General features: G+C 37.5%; 1 protein-coding gene across 1 annotated transcript in view; it reads left to right on the top strand.

Annotated features, from left to right (window-relative positions):
• Nucleotides 1-14567, top strand: part of GALNT17 (polypeptide N-acetylgalactosaminyltransferase 17) — a 409742-nt gene that overhangs the window by 43752 nt on the left and 351423 nt on the right. The window lies entirely within an intron of this gene.

Below are 14567 nucleotides of genomic sequence, written 5' to 3'. Positions count from 1 at the left end.
TAAAATAAAATAAAATAAATAAAAATAACATAAAATAATAACATAAAATAATAAGACCTATGTGTAAGCCTGGCCAGTGGTTTTGTGCAAGATGTAGAAGACATTTTTGCAATGATAATGAGTTTACCTACACTGTGTACTAATAGCCGTTAGTGAGCACTCCTGTAAATTCTACAGCACCTTCCCGGGGACCTTTGACCGGGTACTATTTGGCCTTCATGGCTAGGTGGGGTAATTCAAGTGACTGCACATCTCTGGGTATAAACTGCTTGAATGGTTCCTAGAGGCTGGCTCTGAAGGATTTAAAATGGTATATTTGCTCATCTCAGCCATGCATATTTGCTCGATGTCTCTTTCATCCTGCAAAAGTGTTTAAAAATTTGCATTATGAACTTTTATTAAAATATCTGAATTATTTTCATCTCTCCTTATCCTTGTCCCTTCTTTATTTAAACACATGGGGCTTTTTACGTGGTTTTAGTCATTATGGATATTCAATTTTTTCGACTTCTCTCTCTTCACATTATTTGGCAAATGCTCTTTCTTGCTCCTACATGGTTGTAATGACTTGGTAATAGTCCACGGTTTAATATACCTTTATTGCTTTTCCATTTCCCATTGCTGGATATTAGGTCATTTCTATTTTTTAAACCTAAATGCTTCTATTCCTAGCATCTATCTATAGAAAAAAAAACCCAAGCAGATTCTTTTTTCTTCTTTTGAACTATTTACATACATTTATGTGATTGGGTTATTGTTCTTGGTGTTATATTTTTAATTACTCTTGATAAAACTAGTCAGAATTTCTTCCTGAAAAATTGAGAGAATTTGCTTATCTTCCTGCCAAAATAGGGCTTAACAAATTTTTGTTTTTCCAATTTAATAAATTTTAAGAGTGTGCCTACTGTTTTGATTTGCATTTTTAATTACTAAAACATTAAAATCATTTTTAGTAATTGACTTACTAAAGGAGTTTTGTTCACACCCATGTTCATGTTTACGCTGGAGCCATTTGGAATGTTTTTCCTTTGAGGTATTTATATATACTATTTGTTTGAGTATTAATCATATTTATGTCTGAGTTTTCCAGTGCTATTATTTTCCCTTTAATTAGGGTTTTCTAGGCTTCATAAAAGTTGATATATTTATAAAAATACATGTAATAATAACAACCACCTGCTAAGAACTCAGATATTTATTGAATGCATATTTTTCTCTCCTTCAAATTTTTTTCTATTACAATAACTTCAAAAACCCTTTACTTGGGAGAAATATGTTACTTTGTTTCGTTCTGGTTTTTCTTATGTTTGATTTGTTATATTTGCCATTTTGCCACTAAATTTAGATTGGATATGGATCTAAGTTAACTTTTCTCCACTTCGTTATTTGGCTTCTGTCACAATGTATATTACATTCTATTTTATTTTCCCACTTAATTCTGAAAATTGGGTTTACTTCTGGAATACCTCTTCTACCTCAGTGACCTTGGCTTGGCTTTAAGTCATTATTAACTGTTAATAATATATTTGTTTTGAACATATTCTAATGTTTAATGGAGAAAATCCTCTTTATTCATCCCTTTCCCCCAAATGTAGTGATGTGGAAGACCGATACCCTATTTTATTATTCCATTGATGTGCACTAAGAACTTAAAAGGAATTCATCAGGCTAAGTGGATAGTAGGGGTGATGGAAGCTGGTTTGTATGGCGGTGGGATAGGGTAGGGTACATGTCATGTCAGGTCGATAATCGGAGCAGGGGCTTCCTGAGGCAGGAAACAATATGCCACTGTGAGTGTCACTGGTGCCTGGAGTTTAGGGAAGAGATAGTGAGAAGCGAGCCGAGAATTAGTCACCAGTCCTTGGTGGCCTTATGCGCTGTATTCATGAGTGTGAACTTTATCCTAAAGACAGGATGAGGCATTGGAGCTAAGCCATCAGTATCTTTTTAAAATGGAGGAGCAAAGTTCACTGAAGAAGGCTGTCTGGTCATTGCTCTTGCTTAGGCATTTATCCCAGACACACATTTAGAGCCATTGGTATACATTCAGGTTAGGAGATGGACACACGACCATAATTTTGGATGATCCCCAGAACAACAACAGATACCTGCTCTCACAAGGAGATCGATCAGGGGAGAAGGAGCTTCCCCTCCATAGATTACTGTAAACAAAAGGCCTCAGCCAGACTCACCCACACAGACTAATCACCCCAAAGAAACATATGACATAGCTTTCAAACTGTGTTTGTGTTGACATAATAAATGCTTGTAAAATCATATTGTTGGGGGATTTGACCACTGGTTGATCTGTGAACCGGGACCTGGGCAATTGGAAGCTTTTTACCCTCTCCCCTATCCTACGAATGTGCATTCTGCTTGCCTTCCGCAGGCTAGACGCTGCCCAAGGACATAGCCTTGAGACAGTAAGGTGTTGTTGAGACCATCTGGATGGCATATGTGACTGAGACCAGTTAAGTCTTCCTGTGTATGTGACTGAACCCAGCAAAAGCCTCTACACAAGCTGTTAAGATTCTGGTGGACAAGTTCGGAAAATCTACTGGTTTTGTGATTGCTCAAGATGAGCCTCGTATATGCTTCCCTGCTTACTGAAACTGCCACTACCAATCTGGAGTGGCCTTCCTCTTCCTTCAGTCTCTCCTTGCCCTCCTTACAGAGCCAGTTTCAGATCACACCTGGGAAGCTCCTGAGGGGGTTGTGATCCAACACATCTAATGTATTTGTATTTCTCTCTTCATATAAGCAGTTTTAATATTTTTATGGTAGGATATGGGCTTCCAGGAATGCAATCTCCATTTGTAACATTGTACTCAAAGGAAGCAAATCACTGATTTGTAATTACTTGACTTACTCCCTTTGTCTGATAATTGATTAGGTCAAGGTTTGGCACACTTCTTCTGAAAAGGGCTGGAGAGTAAATATTTTCAGCTCTGCAGGCCATATGGTCTCTGTTACCACTGCATAACTCTGCTGCCTTAGTGTCATAGCAACCATAGTTACTGAGTAAACAAATGAGCATGGCTGTGTGCCAATAAAACTTTATTGTTGGGCAGTGAAATTTGAATTTCATATAATTTTCATGTATTGCAAAATATTGTTCTTCAAATATTTTTTCCAACCCTTTAAGTACAAAACTATTCTTAGCCTGTGAGCCATACAAAAACAGACTATGGGCTGGATTTGGGCCAACGTTTACCAACCTCTGGTTTATATAATAATTTAGGATTGTCTGGACAGATATGATTTTCTTGACACAATCCTATGTGCTAAGACTGTGCTGCAAGCTTTTCACATATCAGCTCTCATAATTATCACAGAAATTACTGAGATTAAGTCACTTGCTCAAGGTGACATAGTAGTTGTGTAATGGTGGAATGACATTTTGAACTGAGTTTTGCTTGAGTTTAGTTTTAACTGTAAAAATCCCTGTTCTTAAGGAGTTGACAGACTTGTGGGGAAGGCAGTGGGTAATTAAACAATTTTGTAATTGTAATAGAATGTCATACAACTCAACTAGTAAGTAAATTCCCCAGATACAGCATAATAATAAAGTCTAGAATGAGTTAGCTCTTGGGCTCTTCATTACTCTTTATGATAGTACAGGAGAGAGGAGAGATTAGGTATGAATTTGGCTCCACCACTTGAAAGTTCCGTGACCTTCAAGTTACTTATTGTTTATCTGCCTCAATTTCCTCATTTGTAAATGGACGTAAAAATAGGGTTTACCTTGTAGAGTTTTTGGTAGGAATATGAGCTGGGACAGGATAAGTGGCTGGCACAGTAGTACAGGATCAATAAATGGGAGCTGTTGTTACTATTTTTAATTTAGAATCAAGTAAAACATCCATGACTATGTAACTCATGTTGCTGCTAAATATTTTCTCTCCCACTCTATATTTGTGAATTTCTTTTTTGAGAAAAAGGTTAAATTCAATGGACTGGTACCATGTTCAATATATTTTCTCTACATTCAAAAATGAAATTGTAGAAGAATTTCCTTTGTATAAAACCCTTATTAAATTTTTATGATTGCAGAATGATGTCTTCCAGAATGAAAGTATAGCACATGCAGTTTTTCCTATGCTTAGAATTACTTTACAGTGCTTAGCAAACTCTTATGTTCATTAAAATTCATTATAGAGCTTTCAGATTTGGAATGGTTTTGTGAATATATGTGTCTATGTGTGTATAGATTCTTTCTTTTTATAATTGTTTGTTTTCTCCCCAATCTTTGATTTCTTTACATTTTATATTTCTTATTGGCTTGATATTTTAAACTTTAATAGACAATCATAAATTACCCTTAGAGTAATCAATTTAGTGTTATATAACTGTGTATAACATTCTCGAAGGACTTTTCTCCATCTTGTGCACTTTTCTTTTTTCTAATATTATACATTTGTGTTTTCTCTGTTTCTTATTGAAATTTACCTCAGGATTCTGTTTTATTAGAGTTTTGAAAGAAACATCTGATTTTTATTTGTCACTCTCAAAACTTTTTCATCTGCCTTTTCTTAACATGTGTTTATTATATTGTGATCAGAAAATTTGACTTCTATAATTACTTCTTTGTGCTTGAGACACAGTTTATTCCCAATTATTATTCTATTCTTTTTTTTAAAAGAGAAACATTTTATTTTCATTTTATTTCTAATTCTTCATTAATTCAGTTTTATTAATTATATTGTTCAGATCCATGTCTTTGCTTTTTAGTATACTAAATTACTGAATTCTAACAGCATGATTCTTTGATACATCATTAGAACAGAGATTCTATCAAGTTCTCTACACTGGCAGTCAGTTTTTATTCACATATTTTATTGATATTTATTGTTTGAGAACTATTCAGCATTCTTTTGATTTTAGTTCTTAGTATGCCTTCAACATTTTATAATGACCATATATAATTTGTTAAGTGAACTTTAACTCATACACTCAGTAATCTAGGCATCTTACTTTTTAATTTAAAAAAAAAATCTGTATATATCTTCTGATGTTCACATTTTGTTCATAAGTAATAAATTTTGCTTACTAATCTAGGCAGGAACTTCTTCTCCCACCATGAGGTAATAATTAAGTTCTTTTATTTTTAGAGTAACACTTGGATCATCTTCTGTCATCCTAATTTTTATTTTCATTTTCATAGTTCTTTCGACATCTCTTTCCAATTATGACTACAGAATCCTGGCCGTTCGTCGATGGTATTATTCCTTTTGTTCCCCCCTTACTTATTTTATTCTTAGGTAATCAGCCTCTTTCTGCTGAAACATATTGGTCAGCAAGAACTATTTCTGTGTACATATGTTTAAATTTTTAACCACTTAACTCAAACCAGCAATTTTTGGTTTGTAAAATATTATAAAAAATTGTATGTATTTAAGGTATACAACATGATGATTGGATATACATATACATAGTGAAAGGATTACTACAGTCAAGCTAATTTAACGTATCACGTCCTTACATAGTTACCATTTGTGTGTGTGTGATGAGAGCACCTGAAATCTATTCTCTCAGCAAATTTCAAGTATCCAATACAGTATTATTAACTATATCATCATGCTGTATATTAGATCTCTAGACTTATTCATCCTATATAACCGTAACTTTGTATCCTTTGACCAACATCTACCCATTTTCCCCCAGAACCGCATCCCTGGTAACTGCCACTCTACTCTCTGCTTCTACATTTCCGACTGTTTTAGGTTGCACAAAGGATTGAGATCATGCCATGTTTTTTCTTTGTGTCTGTCTGATTTCACTTAGCATAATGTCAGCAATTTTGGATCCTCTTGGTGGAAGAAGAGCAGTTGTGTTTCTCCGCTCTCTCCTCATCCCCAGCTTTTCCTTCATGAGCTGAAACTTTGAGAAATTCAGGCAGTTTTTCTTTTCTTCTTAATAGCTTTGTCTTTGCTTTCACGCTTTGTATGGTTCTCATTGATCGTGATTCTCATTCCTCAGGTATAGCAGCCCTTCCCATTAGTGTCCCTTATTTATCTTTTGGAGTTGACATTTAAACTGAGTTGCTACTTTGAAGTAATTTCAGAAGTGAAATTTGTCAGTAAGGGGTTGAGCAGTAAATGATCCCTTTAGGCATTGGACACATTTAGGTCCTTCTGTCGCAGGCACTCTGAAGTGATAGCTCTGCAGGGTAAAGAATACCTGGAAGACTCTGCTTTTATTTCTGAGGGTTTATGCTTATTGCTAATGTCTAAGAATCTATAGAACAGGCTTATTTGCTGTCCTTTAAATGCGACCCCTTTTCCTTTTTCAGTGCATTAAGAAGGCATTTTCCCTAGGAGAGAGACAATGTCTTCCTCTTTGCTGTGGTCTCTGGAAGGGGTGTCATTAGCTGCTTTCCTCTCCAAACTTCTTAAGCAATCTAGGAGAACTGTTTCCTTCCAGAACATTTTTTCCTTCTATTTCTTGATCTAGCTTTTACAGGTGCCCTTGCAGTTTAAAGGTTAGGTTCCCCCATTGCCGCTGCTTTGTTTCTCTCCTAGATTACTTTAGTTCTCTCTCATTCTTCAGAATATTGTTTCATGGATGCGATGTGTTGCAGATCTGGTTCTGTTTCTGACTTCATTTCTGGGATGTCTTAATTGTGTTATCGTTTTTTTTTTTGTAGTCTTCTTTCAAATCCCATTTTAATCTTGATTGATTTTTATAATGCCATCTTTCGTCTTTTCGCGAATAGATGCCAACACTTTCCTTAATGTGTTTTTGATTCTGGTAGCTGTTGCATTTTGGTTCTCAAAATATAGTTCCCAGCCACCCCCCTGGCTGGCTCCTAGAACTTTGAGCTTCTGACACAAAATACATTTTCATCAATCCTGGTTTTTAAAATTTTTTTTTTAATCTTGTTAAAATTTATTTTTCTCTTTTATTCATTTTCTGTTTTATTGGTATTTTTAATGGAAGAGCCTCTTTTGTCATTAATTTTTGGAAAATATTATCATTATTTTTAAAAATGCCTATTATTGTATTTCATATTTTCCCTGATATAACTATTACTCTGTATGATTAAGACTTTATTATATTTATTTCTACCTTAATTATATTATGACAATAAAATTAAAAATTCTACACAAAAGTACAGAGGATTGTATAGTGCTCCTTTGTGTACTTCATGAAGATACCCATGTATTTTTACTAATGATTGGTTTTCCAATCTCATTTCATTTCCACTCCACAGATGCTCTTGTTTGTCCTGGAGTATTTTAGACCAATCCCAAATATTTTGTCATTTCACCTATGAATTAGATTCCTGGATGTGGCTGATACTTCCTCACGGTGTCATTTAACTTGCTCCTCTAGACTCAGTATTTCCTGTAAACTGTAGTTAGATCAGGGGTAGGGGTTCTCAAACATTTTGGCTTCAGGACCCCTTTACAATATTATAAATTATTGAGGACTCAAATACTTTTATTTATATGGTTATATCTGCTGATATTTAGTATATTAAAAATTAAAACAGAAAAATTTAAAATACAAGTAGATATAAGCTCGCCCTCCATTGGCCATAGATAATGTCAGCATGTGTCATGTAGCTTCTGGAAAACTCCACTGTATACTTGGGAGAGTTAGAGTGACAAAGACAAATGCTGTCTTTGTGTTATTAAGAAAATAGTTTTGATCTTGTGCACTCTGAAGTGATCCTGGGGGCCCCCAAAAGTCTCAGATCACATATCGAAAACCTCTGATGTAGAGGTTCATCGAATTCATCTTTTTGTGGATGGGGAGGACAAGAATACCTCTAGGGGGTACTGTATGCTCTTACTGCATCCCAGCAGGGGCACATAAGGTCTGGTTGTCCCTACGGATCCATGGTTGTAGGTAAGACCACAGAACTGGACCCAGTTTTTTTGAAAGTCTCATGTACATTTGAGAAAAATATATATTCTGTTTCTCCTGTTGAGTGTTTACAGTTAGTTTTATTTTCTCAATTGCTTTATAAATTATTTTAATTTTTCACTTGATTATCATATTATAATATTGGGTATTATGATTTGGCACTATTTCTGTGAAATGTTTTTATATTACTCCTGTATTATTTGGAGATGTGCCTAATAGTTTGTTCGTTTATTTTCTTTATTGTTACATAATTTTCTTGTGTGTATGTATGTTTTATTTTTTGTTTTTGCTTTTACTTAATATTTTTGGCTTATATTCTCATTTGTGGGTATAATGCTGCACTTGCATTTGATTAACCCAGTTTTGTATTTTAATCTTAGGTGTGTGTAGTTTCTATGAGCGTTCTGTAATCAGCGTATTGTTGATTTACCTCAGAAGAAGAATTTCTTTTTTATCAGACCAATTAAGTTCTTTATATCTAGGGCTGTGATTGTTATATTTGAAATATGTTATATCATTCTAGTATTTTCACTTTTTATTTCTTTTAGTCATGCCTTCCTTTTTCTTTATTGTAATAAAAGTGCCTAAGTCATATGTACATACATTGTTATTGAAAAATTCAATAGTAGGGTAGTAAGGAAAAGCAAAAACCCCTCTACAAACTTCTACCCGCCCTGTGCTAAATTGCTAACAGTTCAGTGTGTTCTTTTTCAAAACTTCTATGCATTTATCCACAAATATTGGCACACGTAGAAATAAAAGTAAGTGCTTGGTTTTTAAAAATGATAAATGGGTATATACACTGTGTATTTTTCTGAAACTTTTTTTTTCCTGTATTTGAACCTGAGAGTCTATCTTGGAAATCTGTCCATGTCAGTACAATAGCTCTGTGTTCTTGTAGATGTTGCATGGTCTGGGATAGATTCACCACAGTTTATTTAATCAGCCTGCTATTACTGATGGACATTAAGATGTTTTCATTGTTCTCCTATGGCAACCACTGCTGCTGCTAATATCCTTGTTGTTGCCTGTGTGATAGTTATTTTGTTTCTCCATATGGAAACCTAGAAATAGGAAAACTCAATCAAAAGTTCTTTACATTTTAAATTGTATAGACACTACCAAGTTGTTCTCCCAACAATGCTGCACCAAGCAGTGAATTTCTTGTTCTTGTCTCTTGTCCATTTTCCCATTGGGTTATTTGTAGGCACTACGTATACATGCTGGATATTAACCCTTTGTTACATTTATTGCAATGGCAAGTATTTGCTTCTAGTGTTTTGCTTGGCTTTTAGCTTTGTCAGTGGCTTTATTTTTTTTTAATCTTGTAAAACTTGTTAATGTGTTCTGCAGTAAAATTTCTCAATCCCTTTAAAATGTTTTTTTTGTGTGTGTGGTTCTGTGTTTTCACATAGTTTAAATGTTTGAATGTCTGAAACCTAGTCTTTTGATGTCTTTATAATTTAATTCCACTCGTGACCAGTCTCCTCATTACTCCAGACTTCTGGAGAGGTCTGAAGGGAAGACTCGTTACAGGGGACAACAGAGATCCCTTCCTGCATCTGGCTCCTTCCTCGGACTCTGTATTCAGCTACCAGTTTTTCGTACTTTCAATCTCTCCCGGTGCTTCACGGCTCTGTGCCTGTGGACATGTTATTTTCCAACTAGAATGTGTCCCTCTTTGGTTCAGCTGCTGTGTGTTGAGTGCTTAGAATGTGCAGGACACCCTGCAGGGTACATCAAATATGTCACCTCTGCTGCTTGCCATTCTCCTTTAGGGGCTACTGTGGTCCTCTCCAAAGGACCCTCGATGAACCCTGCCTGGTAAGCTGCCCGTGTGTGGTGAACTCATGCTGGCCAGTGACTCACTCTAGTACAGAGTGGCGGAAGTGAGACCATGCTGATCTGGGCATTTGCCTTTAGAAGGCCTGTGTGCCCTTGCATCCCTGGCCACTGTGCAGGGGAGAGGCCCTGAGACTAAATGGAAGCAGCGAGGGAGAGAAAGGCCAGCCGTGCCAGTGTCCAGCCGAGCCCAGCCTTCTTGGATGCTCCAGCATCTTCCACCATCTTACTGTAGCCATAAAACCAGCAGGAACCGATCAGCTGAGCCCAGTCAACCCACAGAATTATGAGAAATAATAAAATGGTGGTGGTTTTAAAATTCCGGGTGTCAAGGTGATTTTTTTATGCTACAATAGATAACTGAAACTGTGAGGCACAAATACTTGTATACTCCTCTGAGTATACAAGGGCTAGAGATGATTTGAAAGATTGTTTGTAACAATAATAAGAGTAGCTATCGTTTGATGAAGTATCTACAGTAGTCCAAGCCTGGTGTAGATAATGTGCACACATTCTACATGGCAAACTCCTATATTCTTCATGGTTCATTAATAATTTTATGAGAACATGGGTAATAACTACTACTTATTGAGCAGCTAATACATGCCAGACATTCTTTTAGGCACACTTTATGTGGATTCTTCTCAGCTGGCCCCTGCCTGTCCTTCACGACTATGTCCAGAGGGAGAACGCCACCTGTGCGGGTTACCATAGCGGCAGAGTTGCGTCCTCAGTGCTTTGCTTGCAGAGCGCCTGTTCCACAGCTGTTGTCACGGCCTTGTAACCTGTCTTTCTCCCTCCTGGTACCTGCATATTTTAGCTGTTGATTGAGTCAATATTTAACGTTTACCTTATTGTGACCATGTATGTATTGTTCCCTGATAACCTGGGGAATTATGATTACATTTTTAATCTTGTACACCTTCTGGAATTAATAATGCCTCTCTTTCTTCTTTTTCTTGCTTGGATGTTTTTGTTTATGCTTTTTAGCTACTATCCTGTACACTCCAACAAAACTGTAAATCCCTTTGGATGCTGTTCTTTTCCACATGGTCATGCACATTAGTTCCATTTTCTGTTGCGTTTTGGTTATGTCCTTGGAATCAGTCCTCCTGGAGCTCCGGGGTGCCTGCCATGCACTCCCTCTGGGGATTCCCTCTGTCTCCTGTGCTCCCTGTTGCCATGAGCCTCCCTCTTTCTCTCTTTGATTTGCTCCCTGGGGATCTTTGGTTCTGGTACATATTCCTTTATTAAATCTTTGTCCCCTCTATTCTCTCTGTTCTTTTTCTGAAATGGTTCTATATCATGTGCTAGACCTCTTCCGTTAAACCTCTGATTTTTCCTATTTCTCTCATATTTTCTGCCTTTTTGTCTTTTATCCAATTTTCTGGGAGTTTTAGTCTTCCAACTCTTAGATTTTAACATTTCTGTTATCATATTTAATTTCTAAAATGTTTTCTTATTCTCTAGTTGCTGCTCTTCTGAATACTCTACTTCCGTTTTGTGAGTGTAGTTCCTTTCCCTGGACTCTCTGAGGTTATAGGGGGTTCCCCATCCTCTGCACGAGGTCCTCACACTATACCTTCCAAGTGTATTGTTATCTCTTTGTTGGTTTTGGTATCTGACCGCATGTTGTTAATTTTCCTCATTTCCTGCATTTTGGGATGGAACAACCGGTGGTCCTTCCTGGTGGGTGCTCAGGCAGATAGGCAGCTATTTTGCTGGGTTATGGGCTGAATTGCACCCTCTCCCCCAGTTTATTTGTGGAAGTCTTAGCTCTTAGTACCTCAGAATGTGACTGTGTTTGGAGGTAGGGCCTTTAAAGAAATGATTAAGGTAAATGAGGTCATTAGGATGGTCCCTAATCCAATATGACTGGTGTCCTTATAAGAGGAGACTAGGACACCGGCACACAGAAGTAAGACCCTGTGAGGACATAGGGAGAAGGCGGCCATCCGAAAGACAAAGAAATAAACCAGTTTTGCTGACGCCTAGATTTTAGACTTCTAGCCTCCAGAACTGTGAGGAAATAAATTTCTGTTGTTTGAGCCCTCCAGGCTGTGGTGCATTGTTATGGTGGCCCAAGCAGACCAATGCGCTGGGTGAAGTTCAGATCGGTATTTGTAGATCTTTCCTTGGGGACCATTCAGTTTTCCTAGAAAAGAGACCTCTGGTCTTCTGCGGGTGGTAGGCCTGCCTGTGTGCTCTCTGAGAGGCTTGGGGCGGGGTCTAGACTTTCACCTGACCTCCCTCTGTTCCCTTTGACCTCTCACCCTCCTTGGTGCCTGGGGCCCTGACACTGGAGCCACTGGGAGTGACGCAGTCAGCCATCTGGGTAGAATTAGCATGGGGCTTGTGGGGGAAGGCTAGAGCACAGCTGCGCCTTATACAGAATTACTGCCATGCTGCTCTCTAATCCTACACCTTGCCCCCACCTTCTGTTCTCCTTTCTGGGGTTCTGGGCATGAACTTACATCTCCCTCTGTAGTCAGTCCGTATCCATCCTGCTGGCTCCTCCTCCCTTGTCTCCTCTTCCAAATGTCAGTTCATGCTGGCTGTCTGTATGCTCCTCTCCTACTTCTTGTCCTCGTAAGTCCATAGATTCTTTACTATCCCCTGTGGGCAGTAAGAGACTTTATTGGTTCAAGCCAGTGGATGGATAGTCCAGTGGTCAGGGGCCCTCAGCATGCTTGTGCGGTAGGAGAATGCGAACTAGAGCCTTGTCTCTTTCTGTCTCCCTGTGCTGCCGCATGTGGCGTGAGTTTCATTTTTAACTTTGTATTCTGAAATAATTTTAGATGTACAGAAGAGTTTTAAAAATAGTACAGTGAGTTCCCTAATGGTGACATCTTACATAACAGTGGCATGACTATCAAGCCTAAGAAATTAACATTGGTATAATTCTAAACCAAATACTAAACTAAATATAATAACTAAATGTAATCGCAAACTTCAGACTTGATTCAGATTTTACCAGATTTTCTACAAATGTCCTTTTTCTGTCCCAGGATCCAGTCCAGAATTCTACAATGTATTTAGTTGTGTTCTCTTAGTCTCCTACTTGTCAGAGATTTTCAATATTTCCTTGTGTTTCATGACCTCCATACTTTTGAAGAACACTGGCCAGGTATTTTGTAGCACGTCTTTTCATTGGCTTGTCTGGCATTTTCTTATGATTAGGTTGAGGTTTTGGACTTGAGGGAAGATGATGTATTCTTTCAGTGCATCTTATCGTGGGGTACGTGATGTCTATGTGTCTGCCCAGTTTCTCCCCTGGAAGGTTCCACTGGAGAGTAAAAGTTTATTCTTTGTGATTTATACATATGTGGAAGATACTTGGATGCTATGCAAATATCCTACTTAAACTTTGCCCATGATTTTTCGCATGCGCTGATGGACATTGGCCTGCAGCAGTGATTACCGTGGTTTCTAGTGAAGATGTTATACTTCTCTCATTCGTTCCATACTTCTTAATTAGAATTCTTCTGTGAGGAAAAGTCGTCCCTTCTCCCTCATTTATTTTTTACTCAATCATTTATTTTTATCAGTATGGATTTGTGAACATTTATTTTATTCTTTGGTCTAGTACTATGTTTATTCCTTTTGTTGCTCAAATTGTTTCAGCATTGACCATTCTCTTTCAGGTTGTCAGGTTGGTTCCTGTGTACTTTGAAAGTGCCTCCATTTTTTTTTAAAGAACTTTCTTTCTGGCACCACAAGATGTGCCAGGTTCATCTTATATAGTTTATAGATTTTAAAATTCTTTTACTTCTATTTTATAAGGTTTCAGAAGGAAGCAGAGAAGAAACATGTGTTCAATACAGCGTTTTTCCCAATCTTTTTTGATTGTAAAGATTTTGTTTCTTCTGATGTTATTTTAATTTATATTCACTGTTGCCTAAATAAATAATCTTTGAAGTGGAAATCTGTTTGAAGGAGTGCTTCTAGTTCCTGTCTTTCTAGGAATAGTAACCAGAATTTCCTCCTCCATCCTTAGCCTGGTATGCTTGGGTCTGACACAACTCCTAATTCCAGCACAGGACTCTACTTGGTTTAAACATTTGGTACCTTAAATCTGGTCAGAGCCAGCAAACCATAAGAAAACCTTTTCTAGGGATTATAGGAAGGAGAAGCTTTCCCTTTATGCCATAGAAGCAACCAGAAAAATGTTCTCCCTTTCCTTAGGATAAGATAGGTTCTGAAACATCAGGTCTAGAGCTGCTGCAGCTATTTTGTCACCGTGAGTTGAGAGCTGGGCGCTGCTATACGGAGCTGTCTTAATGTAGAGCTTGAGGATGAAGCCAACTCAGGAAGGGAGAGGGGGCCAGAACCATCACCTTGGGACTTTGTTTGAGGAAGCTTCACCTGACTTTCATTTGGTCATCTTTGAAACCAATTTGCATCATTTTTTTTTTCTGTGCCTTAATTTCTAATATGATCTCATTCTTACAAAAATTGTGCTTAACACCTTAAATGTGCAGGGAGGGTATGCAGTAGAGATAATAATCTCAATTCATCTGCAAATATTTTGAATCAAGCACATCTTATTTTCTTTTTCCAGGTTGGTAAGCAAATTAGCTACAAGACACTTATGCCCTTCTTTGGGAACATAAATTTCTGAACAGTGAGCATATTGTGTATGAAGTGCTTCTTAGTCATTGGTCATGTAATGAACTGTTAAGGTCTTAAGTATCTGTGATTTGTATATTTTTCTGACCACCCACCTTGCCCTTCTCTGTGGTTAGCTCAGGCAGCCAGGTGGGGAGGCAGGACTTCCTCTGGAGAGCAGTGGAGCAAAAGTGAGTATAAAAAGAGTGGACCTGGATTCTAATTTGGGAACTTTCATTCCCTAT

The sequence above is a fragment of the Pteropus alecto genome, unplaced genomic scaffold (assembly GCF_000325575.1).
Source record: "Pteropus alecto unplaced genomic scaffold, ASM32557v1 scaffold68, whole genome shotgun sequence".
In the NCBI taxonomy this organism is placed as follows: domain Eukaryota; kingdom Metazoa; phylum Chordata; class Mammalia; order Chiroptera; family Pteropodidae; genus Pteropus; species Pteropus alecto.
The sequence above is the reverse complement of the archived record's forward strand: the minus strand, read 5'-3'. Positions and strand labels throughout refer to the sequence as shown.